We start from the raw sequence: 17,473 nt of genomic DNA on the forward strand, positions 1-17,473 counted from the left end.
GAGTGTGCCCTCCTTGCTAAAAGGCTCTTTTTGTGAGCTGAGGTGAATGCACTCTGAAAGAGGCTAATGACCACCCTGTGGGGGTGAGGGCGATGCATCTTGTTCAGCACGATCGGTCACATCTAGGGGGTAAATATTATTATGCAGCATGTTTCCTCCTCATTGGCTTAGATGTTTCTGATCCTAAATAAGTCTTCGGCTTTCCTTTTACACAGCTGAAGGCCCCACTGAGGCTTTTTTTTCCCCTAAAGGGAAGAGAGAGAGGAAGGGAGGGAGAGAGGGCTGGGGAAGGCGGGAGGCCCAAAGAAGAGAGAGAGAGCCTGACAGTAAGAGTCTGAGGTCGAGTACAGATCTTCTAGAACATTACAGATCAGCAAGATGTTAGCCTCTCTTCAGGGCAAATCGTGACAGCCGCAGAGACGCAGAAAGTCTGGGCTGCAGAGTCTGGGGCCCCTCCCTCCCTCACCTGCTGGCAGCCGGCATTCTCACCTCTCAACCGGCCTTGCAGTTGCAGCCCTTGTCCTGCAAGGAGGGAGCACTAGCCCCATGGTGACCAGCTGGGTGCTACTCGCACGGTTGGCCAGTCTGAGCCTGCAGGGGTCACTGGCCAGAGCTGTCCGGCCCAACACCTGGCCCAGACACCTGCTGAGAATCAGCTCTCCTGCCAGGGCCAGATATGTGCGTGGAAGGGACTAGTATCACCAAGGTTAGTGTTTGTTTTGTTTCTTTTTTTTTCTTCCCTTTTTAAAAAAATTATTCATTTATCAATTTTTGGCTGTGTTGGGTCTTCGTTGCTGCACACAGGCTTTCTCTAGCTGTGGCGAGCGGGGGCTACTCTTCGTTGCGGTGCGCGGGCTTCTCACTGCGGTGGCTTCTCTTGTTGCAGAGCACGGGCTCTAGGCGCGCGGGCTTCAGTAGTTGTGGCGCGTGGACTCAGTAGTGTGGCTCGCAGGCTCTAGAGCGCAGGCTCAGTAGTTGTGGCACACAGGCTTAGCTGCTCCGTGGCATGTGGGATCTTCCAGGACCAGGGCACGAACCCGTGTCCCCTGCATTGGCAGGCGGATTCTTAACCACTGTGCCACCAGGGAAATCCCTTGTTTTGTTTCCAAAAGAAGAAGTTTCAGCAGCAGGAGCCAGAACAGAGGTTATGCAATCAGAGGATAAGGCCAAGTGGGGAATGGGTGGGGTGAAGGTGGTGGGGATGAGGAGAGGGAGGAGGAGGGGAGGGGAGGGAGGGAGAGGGGAGGGAGGGGAGAGGGGAGGGGAGGGGAGAGGGAGGGGGAGGAGAGGGGAGGGGAGAGGGAGGGGGAGGGGAGGGAGAGGGGAGGGGAGGGGAGAGGGAAGAGGGGGAGGGGAGAGGGAGGAGGGGGAGGGAGAGAGGAGGTGAGGGGAGAGGGAGGGGGAGGTGAGGGGAGAGGGAGGGGGGAGGGGAGAGGGAGGGGAGGGGAGGGGAGGGGGAGGGAGGGGGCGGGAGGGGGAGGGGAGGGGGACGGGAGGGGGAGGGGAGGAGAGGGGAGGGGAGGGGAGGGCGAGGGGGGATACTTCCTGGAATACTTCCGTAGCCTGTTGTCTTTTTATTAAATTGTCTTTTAGTGAACATTTATTGAGTAGCCTCTCAGGGGGTGGGGACACAGCAAAGACTGAGACAAGTCCAGTGGGAGAGGCACTTACGCTGGAACAGTGACAGGCAAGCCAATATTTTTCCAGTACTAAATCAACCCAAGGGCCAGGTACCAGACGACTAGGACAGCCCCTATGCTCCAGAGCCCACTTGGAGAATGAATCAGATTAGCCAGTCCTATGCTGCTGCCTCTGCCCTGCCTTTCCAGTGAAGGCTGTGGCCTGTGTCTTCCTCTTATTCCTTTCTGCCTCTTGACCAATGCTGCTGGCGGCCTTTTCCTGTGGCCCTGCGTGCTGTGCCTCTCATTCCTGGGGGGAATGTGGCCAACATTAGACTTTTCTTGAATGGCATTGACCTCTCCATGTTATCACTCAGTCACCTCCATCAGTTAGAATCCCATGGGCACAAATGAGACAGCCCTAGAGGCTGCAGAATCTGACCTTGTCAAGGTGCTGAGCCTGGTCCCATCACTCCAGGGCTGGGGGTGGAGGGACAGAATGCACGGGCTCAGGTGACCCGCCAGGCAGAGTGGTGAAGAGCAGGGACTGAGCCACAGCGCTGAGTCTGGATCATGACCCTGCCATTGCCCAGCGCTGTGAGTCTGAGTGAGTTTCTTAAGCTCTCTGTCCCGCTTTCCCACATAGAATCCCTTCCTCCAAGGGTCACCGGGAGATTAACTGAGTTAATACTTGTAAGAAGCATGGAGCGTCTAGTGGCCCGTGGGAACGTGATACATGAGTTAGTTGTCATTACTGATCGACAAGGGTTTAGTCAGCATATGTGACATATTAATGTAGGCATAGGGACTCTAGCAAATAACAAGAAACTCAAAGCCCCTCGCCTCGTGGAATTGGTAACTTTTAGCAGACGAGACAGTCTTAAAGCAAACAGCGTATTGAATAAATAAGATGACCTCAGCTAGTGATAAATGCCACGAAGCAAATTAAAGAAGGAAATATGATGGATACTGACTGGTGAGGGCTGCTTCAGATTGGGTAGTCAGAGAGGGCTTCTTGGAGGCGGTGACTTCTGAGAGTCGATCATGGGAAGGTGTGTGGAGGCATGTTCCTGGCAGAGGGAGCAGCAAGGGCATTGTCCTTAAGGTGAGAGCCAGCTTGACAAACTCTAGGAGCCATCAGAGGTGGCCTCTGACAATGACTCCTCCTACCCAAGTGACAGCTCCATGAGGACAGGGATTCTTACCGATTTTTTCATTATTGTGATTATTTGCTTTGCTCCTGTGGACCCCTCATCCTCCAGAATAGTGCCTGGCACATAATAGGGGTTCATAATAACCATGTGCGGCATACATAAGAGCTGTATCTTCCAGGGATCCAAAATACTTGTGCACAATTTCTCCAGGTGGGCACGACAGTCACATTGCACAATCATTTCGGGGCATTTGTGGGCTCCTGCTATCAATCTTTGGATTCCAGGCAAAGAACCCTCACTTCTCCAAATTTGGGGGTTGGGGGGCATATCCTTAAAGTCCTCAGTCGTTCCTCTCTTGGGAGGGTACGTGTTGAAATGATGGACTGGAGACAGATTGCCTGGGTGTTGCATCTGACCACTAGCTGGTGACCTTGAGAAGTGATTTTTCTTTTTTTTTTTGCGGTACGCGGGCCTCTCATCGTTGTGGCCTCTCCCGTTGCGGAGCACAGGCTCCGGACGCGCAGGCTCAGCGGCCATGGCTCACGGGCCCAGCCGCTCCGCAGCATGTGGGATCTTCCCGGACAGGGGCACGAACCCGTGTCCCCTGCATCGGCAGGCGGACTCCAACCACTGCGCCACCAGGGAAGCCCAGATAAGTGATTTTGAGGCAGGAGATAGATGGGCCCCAGGCTGAGCAGCTGGAGTTCGTTCCCTGTGGACAGAAACTCCAAAATATCAATAGCAGGACAGTCGAGAGAGGAGGCCGGGCCCTGCCCAGATAATAGATAAAAGGCTCTTTATTCCTCGTTCTTGAAATCAAGGAGACCTCCCTGACTATACACGCACAGAAAGGCTCCCTGGAGGTCAAAAAGGGATGGGGCGCCACCCCATAGTAAGTGATGCTAGCTACCCGTAGGCCTCTTTGCTAGAATCCATCTCGGCTAAGAGATGTACACACACACAGAGGAGGACCCTAAGTTATAGCAAATACGGACGCAGAACCAGGCAAAGCAAGATGATTGACCAAAGGAAACCCAGACGAAGCGCTCCATAAAAGTGATTCAAACTACCACGAGGGCAGGACTCTCTCTCTGAGCCCGCCCGTGTGTCTGTCCACACATACTGTACTTTTTTCTCCTAATAAATACTTCATTTGCTTCACTACTTTCCATTTCGATGTGGAAATTCATTTCTACGCAGCTGACGGGCCAGGGCCTTTCACTGGTCACTGGCCCCTAGTGGTGTAGTGGCCAGGATTCAGCACTTTCACTGCCGTGGCCCGACCTCAGTCTCTGGCGGGGAACCAAAATCCTGCTTCAAGCCGCTGCAGGCCAAGGCCACCGGGGATCAACTTCATCCTCTGCATGGCTTCATCTCTCCCTTTGTAAAATGGAGATAATAGTTGCACTTACCATGTAGGGTTGCTGTGGGACCAGGTGAGATCTGTGCAAAGGACTTAGAACGTGCCTGGGACATAGTGCCAAGTGTTAGCCTCAATTATCATCACTGAGGCTTGTTGCTGGGATTAAGAGATCAAGTCTGTCGGGGCCTGGCACGCAAGACACGTAAGACACACTAGAAAAAATACTGACTGAGTTGGCTGCTCACGAGGCCTGGCCAGGTCGCCAACCCCTTTGATTGGATTATATATCTCCTCCCTGCTGCCGCCTCTGTTTCTGCCTCAGGCAGGTCTCTGTGTCCTTCCCCGGACTGTTCTCTTCTCTGTGTCTCTTTGCCCCTCTCTCTGACTTTCTGTCCCAGTCCTTTTGTGTTTCTCTGGCTCTCTACTCTGAATCTCTATTTCTTGCTTCTCTAGATCTCTCCAGGTCTCTCTCAGTCTTTATCTGTGTCTACACATCTCTGAGCGTGTGTCTCTCTAGCTCTAGCTCTCCCTTTCTCTGTATGTGTCTCTCTCCATCTCTGGCTCTGTCTCTCCCTCTGTCTGCAATTTTTGTCCTTCTCTGATGCCTTCTCCCTGTTTCTCTGGGTCCTAGTTAATCATTCCCTGCCTCCTCCCTCCCCCTCATCCTCTCCGCACTTCTCTCTTTTCATCTCTTTGACACTTTGTCTCTTTCTCTCTCTCCTTGGCTCTCTTACTCTCCCTCTTCCTCCTTCTCCTTCCCTCTCCCTCTCCCTCCCTCTCCCTCTCCCTCCTTCTCTCCCTCTCCCTCTCCCTCCCTCTCTCCCTCTCCCTCTCTCTTTCTCCCTTTCCTCTCCCTTTCCCTCTCTCCCTCTCCCTCTCTTCCTCTCTCTCCTTCTCTCTCTACCTCTCTCTCTCCCTCTCTCTCTCTCCCTCGCTCTCTCTCTCTCTCCCCCCCTCTGTCTCCCTCCCTCTCCCTCCCTCTCCCCCTCTCTCTCTCTCTCCCTCTCCCTCTCCCTCTCTCCCTCTCCCTCTCTTCCTCTCTCTCCTTCTCTCTCTCCCTCTCTCTCTCCCTCTCTCTCCCCACTGCCACTCTTCCTCTCTCTTGATTTTGGTCACTCTGAAATCGCTTTCTCTTGCTCTCTTCTTACTTAACACACATTGCTTGTTGTTGTTGTTGTTTTTGCCCCATACGTACCCATCTGGCTCGCTGCCCACGGAGGGAGTAATAGGGAGCTGATTATGTAACTTTGTTAGGAGTTCAAGGTGGTGAGGGACGTGGAGGAGGCCAGGAAGGAACATTTTCTCCCTTCTCACCCTCTTAACCTCTCCTTTTTCCTCAGTCCGTCAGCCTGGCCTCAGACACGCCTCTCCAGCTCCCTTCTTCCTGGATTGGGTGGAGAGATCTGATAACCGGCCCCCTCACCTGGAGAGGGTAGAGACTAAATAGCACAGGACCTGAGGGGGTTGGGGTGCTTAGAAGAGGAGGCAGAGGCTGCAGGCAGGGAGAGCTTCCCCCAGGAGAATGGATCTGTAAATGGATCTGTAAAGCTGAGGAGAGAAGGGGGTGAATGTTTATTAGATGGAGATCCTCCTGTGTCAGGAGAAACTGGGCATGGGGACTGACTATGTGAACGTACTGAAAGGAGAATAGCTGTAGTAAGAGAGAGGGGGTCTCTGATCATTGATGTGTGAGGGGACATCCAGGAAATACATAGATTCAATATTTTCCCCTCAGGAGGAGCATGTTTAGAAATCTGTGATTCAGAGAATACAGATCTAAGTTTAAATTTTAGCTGTGTCATTGTATAGCCATGTTGTTTTTTCATTTTAATAAAGATTTCCGAACCTAAAACCCAAAAACACTTCTTGTGAAATTGGTTTCATGGTGCTGAACTCTTTTAACTTTTGCTTGTCTGTGAAACTTCTGATCTCTCCATCAAATCTGAACGAAAGCCTTGCTGGGTAGAGTAGTCTCAGTTGTAGCTTTTCCCCTTTCATCACTTTAAATATATCATGCCTCTCCCTTCTGGTCTGCAGAGTTTCTGCCGAAAAGTCAGCTGATAGCCTGATGAGTGTTCCTTTTTATGTAATTTGTTGCTTTTCCTTTGCTGGTTTTAATAGTCTCTCTTTATCTTTAATTTTTGCCGTTTTAATTAGTTATGTGTCTTGGTGTGGTCTTATTTGGTCTTGATCCTGTTTAGGACTCTCCATGTTTCCTGGACCTGGATGTCGTTTCCTTACCCAGGTTAGGGAAGTTTTCAGTTATTCTGTTTTCAGATATGTTCTCTGCTCCGTTCTCTCTTCCTTCTCCTTCTGGGGCCCGTGTATTGCAAATATTAGTATCCTTGATGTTTTCCTAGAGATCTCTTAAACTGTCTTCAATTTTTTTTTTTTTTGCGGTACGCGGGCCTCTCACTGTTGTGGCCTCTCCCGTCGCGGAGCACAGGCTCCGGACGCGCAGGCTCAGCGGCCATGGCTCACGGGCCCAGCCACTCCGCGGCACGTGGGATCTTCCCGGACCGGGGCACGAACCCGTGTCCCCCGCATCGGCAGGCGGACTCTCAACCGCTGCGCCACCAGGGAAGCCCTGTCTTCAATTTTTAAAATTCTTTTTTCTTTTCTCTGATCAGCTTCCATGATTTCCACTACTCTGTCTTCCACCTTGCTGATCTGTTCCTCTGTATCATCTAATCGACTGGTGATTCCTTTGAGTATATTTTTAATTTCAGTTATTGTACTCTTCAGCCCTGTTTGGTTCTTCTCTATTAACTCTTTGTTAAACATTTCTAACTTCTCACTCTGTCCGTTCAGTCTTCTCCTGAGTTCTTTGACCATCTTTATGACCATCTTTATGACCATCTTTGACCATGAACTCTTTATTGGGAAGATTGCTTATCTCCACTTCACTTAGTTCTTCTTCTGGGGCTTTATCTTGTTCCTTCATTGGGAACATATTCCTGTCGCCTCATTTTGCCTAATACACTGTTTTTATTTCAATGTACTTGGTAGGTAGGTTATGTTTCCCGACCTTGGAGAAGTGGTCTTTTGTGGGAGACGTCCTATGCAACCCAGTAGGATACTCCCCTCTGGTCACCAGTACTGTGTGATCTAGGGGTGCCCCTTATGTGTGCTGCATGAGCCCTCTGGTAGTAGTGGGCTGTGGTCTGGTAGATGTGGCTAGCCCCAGTCTGGTTGGTTGCCAGGTCCTGCCTTGTGTAGAGGTGGCCAGCCACTAGTGGTTGGGGCTGAGACACAAGATGGTGGCTGGTTGTGGAGCTCCAGGGGGTCCTGGTGCTAGTGCTGGCTCCCTGGTGGGCAGGGCTAGGGCTCAGGGGGTGCTGGTGGGTGTGCTGGGTTCTGACAGGGCAGGCTGCGGGATTGCTGTGGTCCTAGGGCTGCTGTCCTCCAGTTGGTAGGTGGAGCCAGGCCCAGGGGGTCCTGGGGCTAGTGTCAGCCACTGATGGGTCTTGGGGTCACTGACTGCAAGGCCCTGGGCGCCTCAGAGTTAGTGTCAGTCTGCTGGTGGTTGGGGCTGGGTCCGAATGGCTGGCTGTGAGGCCTCAGGGGTCCTGGCACTAGTGCTGGTGCACTGATGAGTGGGGCTGGGTCCTGGGGTGGCTGGGGGCTCTGGGGGTCCTACAGCAGCTGGCCTGCTGATGGGTGGGGCTGTGTCCCCACCCAATTAGTTGCTTGGCCTGAGAAGTCCCAGCAATGGTGTGTAAAGTCTGGTGGGTGGGGGGCAGTGTTGGATCCTGAGGCTAATAAGCTAAAGAGAGGATTTAAAAATCGTATTTGCCAACACCAAAGTCCTCACGGTAGAACGAGCCCCTCAGAATGGCTGCCCCAGTGTCTACGTCTCCAAGGTGAGCTCCAGTTGCCTCCTGCCTCTCCAGGACCCCCTGGGCCTGGCTCCACCTACCAACTGGAGGCTGCCCTGTCAGACTCTCCAAGGTCAGCAGGTGGGTCTGACCTATACTCCTTTCATAGTACTGCTTCTGCCCCGGCCTCAGAGCATGAGGTTTTGTGTGCCCTTTAAGAGTGGAGTCTCTGACCTCTTCCCCGGTGGCGCAGTGGTTAAGAATCCACCTGCCAATGCAGGGGACACGGGTTCGAGCCCTGGTCCAGGAAGATCCCACATGCCTCAGAGCAACTAAGCCCGCGAACCACAACTACTATAGAAACCCACTGCATCTTTATAATAACCCTAAAGAGTGGGTGTTATCATGACCCCAGAGATGCTGAGGAGGCAGCTGAGGCGGAGGGGCGGAGGGGTGGTGGGACCGGAACACTCTCCCTGCTCCCATTATCCCGTGCAGCTCTGGCCCTCCCTCCCGCCCTCCTCTATGCCCACAGGAAAGCACGTCTGCCTGGGCGAGGCCATGGCCCGCATGGAAATCTTTCTCTACTTCACCTCCATCCTTCAGAACTTCTCCCTACGCTCGCTGGTGCCACCCGCTGACATCCATGTCACGCCCAAGGTCTCCGGCTTTGGCAACATCCCTCCGACCTATGAGCTCTGCCTCACGGCCCGCTGAGCGCCCCCTGTTGGATGTGGCAGGAACCGTCCGAGAACAGAGCCCTGCCCACGTGTCCACGCGCGCCCAACCTCTTCATCTTCCTAAATTCTCACAACAGTCCTAAGATAAGGCACTATTACACTGTCAAGGGACACAGGTCAGCGAGGTTCACCCAGAAATAAGGAGCTGTGTGTCTTCTACATCCAGCAGAAAAGCAATGCTCTGTCCAAGACTTTGGCAACGGCGTGCAGATTTTAAGTTCATTTGTTCACCTCCAGCTAGGTTTCCGACTGTGCCAAATTCTTGTTGTAGACTCCATACCTTTATGCTGTTCCTTTGACTTTTCCCTGATAAAGACCAAAGGCGGCCAATGAAGAATAAGCATAATAAAATTTTTAAATGGTATAGTGCATTAGAAAAGCAAAGCAGGGAAATGGCCTAGGGAACTCCAGAATTGGAATTTTCAGTTGGTGGCATGGGTGGTTTCACAAGACAGTGAGGAGCAAGCTGTGCAGATATCTGGGAAGGGAGCGCTCCTGGCAGAACAATTAAGAAGAGCAGAGTCCTAAGGCAGAAGACTATGTGTGTGTGCGTGAATCCACAAGGAGACACGTGGCTGGAGCAGAGGAGGAAATGAGAGAGTAGGAGTGAATGAGATGAGGCAAAGTGTTAAAGGGCTGGACTGTGTGGGGCCTTGTGGCCTTTGGTGAGGACCTGAGCGAGATGGAGGTCTTTGGGAAGGTTGGGGAACATAGGGTGACATGTATCGACATGTTCTGAATGGCTCGCTCTAGCTATTATACAATGAATAAACTGAGGGAGGGAGGGAGGACAAAATCAGGGACCAATTGGGAAGCTACTATAAGCAGTGATGTTGGCTCAGACACAGCAGAACCAGTGGAGGTGGGGAGAATATGATGGGTTTGGGATTTATTATGATGCATGAGATCGCAGGGTTTGCTAATGTATTGAACACAGGGCGTGAGTGAAAGAGGGGTTTCAGGTATCACTCTAGGGATAACAGCTCATCCTTTATAACTTCTTTCTCAACAGGATACCTCCCAGAGACTCCCACGTCCCCTAACAGTCAAGGTTCCTATTTTTAATCAACATAAAATGTCTTTGGCTAATTTAAGTAGAAAAGTCTGCCAGCTACTGGAAGGTGATTGGTTAGCCCACAAAATCAATAGGAATTCTGGAAAGCTAGGCTAAGAATATGAGTAGGAAGAAAAAGAGCTGTGTCAGGAGGACATCAGCCAAGGTAATGACCAGAACCATCCAGCTAGGGGCTGCTGCTGCCACTGCCACCCCACCCAGTCCCCAGGCACTGAACACTACTGCTTTGGGACTCTTGACCCATTGAAGCCACTGTGGACAACTTCCTAATCGTGTCTGTGTTTTTGTGTCACTTCCTCCAGCAAGAGTCAAAGTTCCCAGTAGGATGATCCAGTTAGCCAAGCCACAGTCAGAATGTGGTGAGGAAGAATTAATGGTTACCCCTTCAGCTGCTGTGGTGGGAGACAAAGACTTTCCCCTGATGAAGCGTCACACAATATGGGATTTTCTAAAATTGGAAGAGTTTTGAGACTGGGTATGGGATAAAGAACAAATGCCATGATGGACAGTATGTAAATTGAGTCCTTCAGGAAACAGAGGTTCAGACAGAGCTGGGAGTGCATCATTTTATTGGGGGGTAATGTGTGGGAAAGACAAAAGAGGAAGAAAGCAGAGTGGGTCAGGAAAAGTCTTCAGACAAGGATACAGATCTGACAGCCATGAAAGGAAAGAAGGGAGGGAGAAGAGTTGGGCAGTGAGAGACTAGGACCACCATGGAGAGTCACCTAATGGGTACCTCTGTAGTGAAGATTGCTGTCAGGGGTATCTCATGTTGGACAAGAAATTGTCATGCCTTGTACCCACCTTCACTTTTATTGATGAGGAGAGTCAATTAGAAACTTCCTAGAAATTCTGAGAGCTATAAGGCACTGTAGTCATTCAACAAACATCCCTATTCTAAATGGGGCCCTGTGGAAGGAACTGAAGCCATAATGGTGACCAGGATAGATTCATTCAGTGACCACATGGGGCTCACAGTGAAGTGAAAGACTAACATCTCTGGACAGTGACAGCAAGAGTAGCCAGGGCTCTGATGGAAGGACAGGATAATGTCGAAGGCTATGATGCAAGAAGAGGAGCCCAAGGGTTTGGGGTGACACCAGATGGTATGAGAAAGTTTTGAGAGAGTCGATATCCCTTTTATTTCCTTGGAGTAAATTCTTCTCAGAAATTAGGTGAATCGATTGTCTTTATACTTTCGCTGGTAGGAAGAACACATCAGGATATATGAGTCAGAGAGGACATTTTCTTTATTTTTTTTTTTTGGCTTTTAAAAAGGTTTTATTGGGATATAACTCACATGTCAAAAAATCCACCCACTTAAAGTGTATAATTAAATGTTTTCTGATACATTCATAGATAGGTGCAATCATCACTGCAGTCGATTTTGGAACATTTTCATCACCTCAAAAATAAACCTCATACCTTCTAGGTGTCACTCCCCTACTCTGTCACCCCACCCCCCACCCTAAGCAACAACTAATCTACTTTCTATCTCTATAGCTTCTCTGTTCTTGACTTTCATATAAACGGAATCATGCAATATGTGGTCTTTTGTGACTGGCTTCTTTTGCCTAGCATAATGTTTTCAAGGTTCCTGCTAGTGACAGTATGTATCAGTACTTTATTCCTTTTTATGGCTGAATACAATTCAATTGTATGGTTATACCATATTTTGCTTATCCATTTTTCTGTTAATGGATGTATTAGTTTGCTAAGACAGGTAGTTTCCTAGGTACCATATCAAAGTATCACAAACTGAGTGGCTTTAAAAAAAAAAAAACCAGATGGGCTTCCCTGGTGGCACAGTGGTTGAGAGTCCGCCTGCCGATGCAGGGGACACGGGTTCGTGCCCCGGTCTGGGAAGATCCCACATGCCGCGGAGCGGCTGGGCCCGTGAGCCATGGCCGCTGAGCCTGCGCGCCCGGAGCCTGTGCTCCGCAACGGGAGAGGCCACGACAGTGAGAGGCCCGCGTACCGCAAAAAAAAAAAAAAGCCAGAAACTTTGGCCATGGCTCAAGACTTGGCTCCTGAAAATAACCCCCACTGGCCTTCAAAGTCAAATGTTCTGGGGGCTCATCTTCCTGCGGCAGGACTCCCTGGCTGGGGAGCCCAATGTGGGGTTTGGAGCCCCTCGGCCCTTGGCAGGAATCTCTACAATTGTAGTTGTCCTCCTGTTTGTGGGTTGACCACCTGGGGGTATAGGTCTTGACTATGCTGCATCTCTGACCTTCCTACCCATGTCATTGTGGTTCCTTCTTTATACCTTTAGCTGTAGAAGATCTTTTCTGCTAGTTTTCAGGTCTTTCTCATCAACAGTTGCTCTGTAAATAGTTGTAATTTTGGTGGGCCTGTGGGATGAGGTGCGCTCAGGGTCTTCCTGCTCTGCCATCTTGGCCACTTTAACAGGTGTTCTATTAATAGCTGCTAAATAAATGAACCACGTGTCCAAATTTTTTTTCCATTTCCCGGTCCTACTCTGAATAGTCTCTCCTCTTAATAGCACAGCTTTTCTAACACTCTCTCCAATGAAAGTTACTCATTCAACCACCTCCAGTGAGTCTCAGGGTCAGAATTAGGGTCAATACCTCTTATGGCTCAATACCATTTTGACACCCTTGAGCACAGACATAACAGGTGTTTTTAAAATTTTGTCTGCTAAATTCCAACATTAGGGTCATGCTAGGGTTGTTCTCCATCAATTTCCTTTTCTCAAGTATGGTTATATTTTCCTGTATCTTCATATGCCTAGTAATTTTGGATTTTATCCTGGATATTGCAAGTGGTACATTGTAAAGACTCTGGATTCTGTCATGTTCTGCTGAAGAATATTGATTTATTTTGTTTTGTTTTCAGGGAGCAGTTAATTTGACTGAGCTCAAAGGCTCAGCTCTGAAATCTTATTTCAGTTCTGTTAGCCTTGGTTGACACCACGTGGAGTTTTCCAGCACATAAATAGTTCAACAATCAGTCCGAAATTTGGACAGAGTTTATACATAGAATTTGGGGCTCCCCCTCTCTGTCTCTCTCCTTTTTTGAGATTCTACCACCACTACCACCAGGTGTTACAATCACCCTAAACTCTGTCCTCTGGTTCTTCAAGTCAGAAAAATTCCAATGTTTCTATCTGTGTTTTAGCCACCTCTACGGCACCTTCCAGGGCTTGTCTTCAGGCCAAAATATATAATAAACAGGAAATTCTCTTCCTCTAGCTCCCTTCAGTATCTGCCTGCTTTATTCACTTTTTAGCAATTTCAGGGAATTGGGGTTTATTTTAATGTTTTATTCTGAGTTTATAGTTGTTATTTTCAGGATACTTGTCCCTATAGAAGCTACTCAACCATAACTGGAATCAGAAACTCCTCAGAGCACGTCTAGAGTATGACCACTCCATCCACTTATAAAAATTCTTTCTTTTTTGAGTCTGCCTCCTTCATCTCTGTCATCTAGCAAACTTTCCCCCCTCTCTCTACTCCAAGACCTGACATTCTTCTGAGAAGGAGCCTCTTCAGTGGCCATGGCTGTCCAAACAATCAGACAAAAGGAAACTTGGCTGTGTTCTCTTCTTTGGCTTCACTAATTCCAGCCAACACTCCCACCAGCCCTACCCTAATCCTTGTCATCACTGAAATCTGAAACACAAACATCTCACTCCCTGACCAAACCCCTTGTTCTCCAGGCTCACTCACCATTTCACTGCCAATAGCCTGGATGGTAACACTGGTTGAGCAGGTCTTTGGTTAATGTTCCAAAGAATACAAAAACAATAGAAGGTCAAGTCTCCTCCCTATTAAGAGACCTTTTAAATATACATTTGTAACATTTTGGAATGTTTTGTTTCAGGCTTACAAGGAAGTTTATCAAAAACCACAGGCTATCAAGGACAGTTTTCTGATGGTTCATCAAGAAGAAAAGGTGGAGCTTGGCAGTCTAGAGCGGTGGTGAAGAGCATGAAATTTAGAGCCAGCCACACGAGACCATGTTCAGCCTCTACCTTTATTGCCTGTGAAACCCAAAGCAACGCACTTCCAACTCTTCGGACCGTACTTAACTCATTTGCAAAATGGGGATGACAAAACCAAGACCATAGGCTTGCTATGAGGACTTTAATAAGATCACACTCATTAAAAATTTCACACAGTAAGATGCTAAGTTCAATGAATGATATCACTATTGCAGTACTAGTATTTAAATTTAAAACAAGAAGGCTAACTTAAGATTCTCATTTGGGGAATTCCCTGGCAGTATAATGGTTAGGACTCCATGCTTTCACTGCCAAGGGTGCGGGTTCAGTTCCTGGTCAGAGAACTAAGATCCCACAAGCCGCACGGTGTGGCCAAAAAAAAAAAAAAAGATTCTCATCTGGAAATTTGTTGGAACTAGTTAGAGGTGGTGGTTTCCCAACACGGTGAATGTACCAAACACCGCTGAACATTTTATGGTGTATAAATTTCACTTCAATTTTTAAAAAAAGATTCTCATTTGGACAGCATCATACATTTCAGGCACACTTGTGGGCATGAGCCAGGTTTTTCCTAAGAGTTTTGGGTCAGGCTAGGGGGTAGAGGATAGAGAGTTAATTGATAAGGTTGGGACAGGGAACGGTGAGGTGTTACTGTGAAATATACCTGCTCTGTTCCATCCATCTCACATATCCAAGACCTGGCTTGGACCGCCCTGCTCTCTTCCCTTACCTGTGAACTCATCCCACAAGACCCAGTTCAAATGACACCTCCCCTACCAGGCCTTCCCAATTCTCAACCCTAAGTAGTAATTTATTACTAATAATTACTAATTAAAACTAATGGCATCACTGAGGACTTTAATTTATCCAGATCTGCTCTCCCACTAGCCTAAGAAATCCCTAAGAGCAGGGACTATGCCATGGTTCAACATGTCCAAAGTCGAGCTCGTTTTCTCTTGCCTCAGACCTGCTCTTGACCTGTGTCCCCAAACCAATAAACAACACTACCATCTCTCCCCAACACTAGCCTCCTCCCTCACCACAGCAAAGTCAACATAGAACCAAGTAAGAATTAGTTCTTCCTTCCATATCTTTCTCCAATCCGCACTCTCTCCCCATCTCCATGGTCCTGTCCTCTCTCACCTGTAGAAGTCACTTCCTCATCTCTCCGCTTATGATCTCATCTCCAAAACTCTGAAGAATCTTTCTGAAACACAAAGCTGACCATTTTGTTCCCCTGCTTAAAAGCCTTCTGTGACTCCCCGTAGCTTCAGGACAGAGTCCAAACTCCCTCAACCCAGTTGCATATGGTCCACCAGATCGGACACCTGCTCATGGCTCCAGACTCACCAGTGAACATGGCCCCAGATCTCTGTGCTCTAACAAGCTCTCAACCATGCTCCACGGGCCTCTGGCCTTTATACAGGCTGATTCCTCTGCCTGGAACTCTCCCTCCCAACTCTCCTTATCCTTCCACGGAAAAATTCCTACTGAGCCCCCTAGTGGTTTACCCAGAAACTACAAGGTTGAATCAGGTGTCCCAGCCCTGAGCCCCGCCATCTTGACCTTGACCTTTCTGCCTGTGCCCCCATCTTGACCTTGACCCCTCTGCCTGTGCCTCCTCATCCCAGCACTATCCATTCTGAGCTGTCATTGCCTGGTGACTGATCTGTCTCCCCCTGTGGAGTGAGAGCTCCATGAGGGCAGGTCCCAGGGCTGTCTTGGTCACCCCTGTGCCCTCAACATCACCCAGCACAAACTGGCATGAAGTAGTGGGTTCAGTAAACACTGGTTGAATGCCTCTATTAAAAGGCTTAAGAGCCTGGGGATAATATTGTGGGAAAGAGAATTTTCTGAGAAGTTGATCCAATGGGAGTGACCTTCCTCAGAATGTTCTCAGGACACATCTGTCCTATGGAAGTTTTTCTACTTAGTATGACGCTTGAAGACTGAAGGAGGTAATATCCTGAAAAATAAGGGAACTATTTGTTTTTTTTTTTTAAGAAGGGAAATGGAGGGACTTCCCTGGCTGTCCAGTGGTTAAGTGTTCACCTTCCAATGCAGGGGGTGCGGGTTCGATCCCTGGTGGGGGAGGTAAGATTCCACATGCCTCACCGGCTAAAAAGCCAAAACATAAAACAGAAGCAATATTGTAACAAATTCAATAAAGACTTAGGGAAATGGATCTGGGCCAGGTCTCTTGGAATCCAAACACAGACAGGAACAAGCAGATCTCAGAAATTCCCATGTTCACAACATGGCCCGCATGCCTACATACCACACCAGAATACACACACAAAAACACCCACCCACTTATGTATAGTCACAAGTTGTACATGCGCACACACGGATGTGAATGCACAGTCTACGTGTTGGACCCAGAGACACACATGTAAATATCCCCCAACAGACATATATGCCAAAGCATGTACTCATGTTACCCACAGGCAGATTGGCATGCATTCAGGCACACTGGCATCCTGTAAGGCACTCACACAGATGTGCACATATGGCCATAAAGAGGTGTGGATACTCACTTATGCACCAACACACACAGCACAAAGATGCATAAGTGATAGGGGTCCTGTAACTCTTTGTTCCGGCAATGTTGGCCCTTTGAGTTTATCTTGTTCTTTGTTCTTGGATCACACCACACGTACCTGGGCTTAATCTTCACAGTTGGTGTTTACCAGGGGTAACCAACATTATTAAGGAAAAATGTCAGTGAGGGAGAAACAGCAGGACCACTCCTCTTTTCTCTACTCCCGCTTTCAGCATCCTAGGGTCCCTCTCTGTTCCCGACACTGGAGTTTACCCAAATCTCTCCTGACATAGTTCTCTCTGCCTGCTAATAACAGCCCTGACACACCAGGAATCACGCCTAATGGGGACTTCACACACCCTCAAATACAACCTTCGCTTCCCAAATACTCCCTTTCCACTGGTGGGGAAACCCAATCGCAGGAAGGGGAAGTGAGTGCAGAGCAGGAGAGAAAGGGTTCACACGTGTGCCCCTTGCCCACTCTCTGTTTTCTGTCCTCAGTATACCCACATGTAAAACGGGAAACATCAATAATAATAACGGAAATGATACAATCAATGTAGAGGGCTTCCCTAAGGATCTGGGTAGGGAACCATTGGGGCTCTCTGTGAATTCTAATCCTTGAGACAGCTGGGATTTTTCAGTATCATATTGGTGTTTATTACTATTTCCAAGCTCTGGCCAGTCCCTCTGCCAGCTGAGACCGTGAGTTACTCTTCTCCAGTTCTGTGGGAAGTTCCATGGAAGTGCAGCTATGGTCTTCTACCTCTTGCCCAACCACAGATAGTCAGTTCCATGACCCCTATCCTGACCTCACTTTGAGGTCCCAATGAGAATTCTGGGAATCAAGAGGCAGCATTGTGTCCAAAGTAAAGGCAGATCAACATCTGGGGTCAGATTCCATGATCCAGCTGGACTCTCCTCCCAGGAACACCACATCCGCAGCCCGGGGTCCTTTCTCACCTCAAGACCCTCAAAGCCATTCCCTGGAATCTCCCCCCACTATGAGACCCTTCAACCTACATCTCTCCTCACCAAAAGACCCCCCAATCCACAGCCACACATCCTGTTTCATTCTAATACCCTTATATCCAGATCTTTGAATGCTTCTTTCCCAAGACCCCAAAATCCACCACTTTGGGGTCCCTTCTCCCTCTGAGATCCCAAATCCAAAGCTTAGGGGCTCCCCCAAGCAAAT

The 17,473-nt window shown here is 49.0% G+C and overlaps 1 long non-coding RNA gene across 1 annotated transcript in view; it reads left to right on the forward strand.

Annotated features, from left to right (window-relative positions):
* Positions 1-14,203, forward strand: part of LOC137215755 (uncharacterized) — a 38,514-nt gene extending 24,311 nt beyond the window's left edge. The window contains exon 3 of the long non-coding RNA XR_010939397.1: positions 13,613-14,203. This is a non-coding gene — a long non-coding RNA (uncharacterized lncRNA). The remainder of the gene's footprint in view (positions 1-13,612) is intronic.
* Positions 14,204-17,473: the final 3,270 nt, after the last annotated feature.

The sequence above is a fragment of the Pseudorca crassidens genome, chromosome 20 (genome assembly GCF_039906515.1).
Source record: "Pseudorca crassidens isolate mPseCra1 chromosome 20, mPseCra1.hap1, whole genome shotgun sequence".
In the NCBI taxonomy this organism is placed as follows: domain Eukaryota; kingdom Metazoa; phylum Chordata; class Mammalia; order Artiodactyla; family Delphinidae; genus Pseudorca; species Pseudorca crassidens.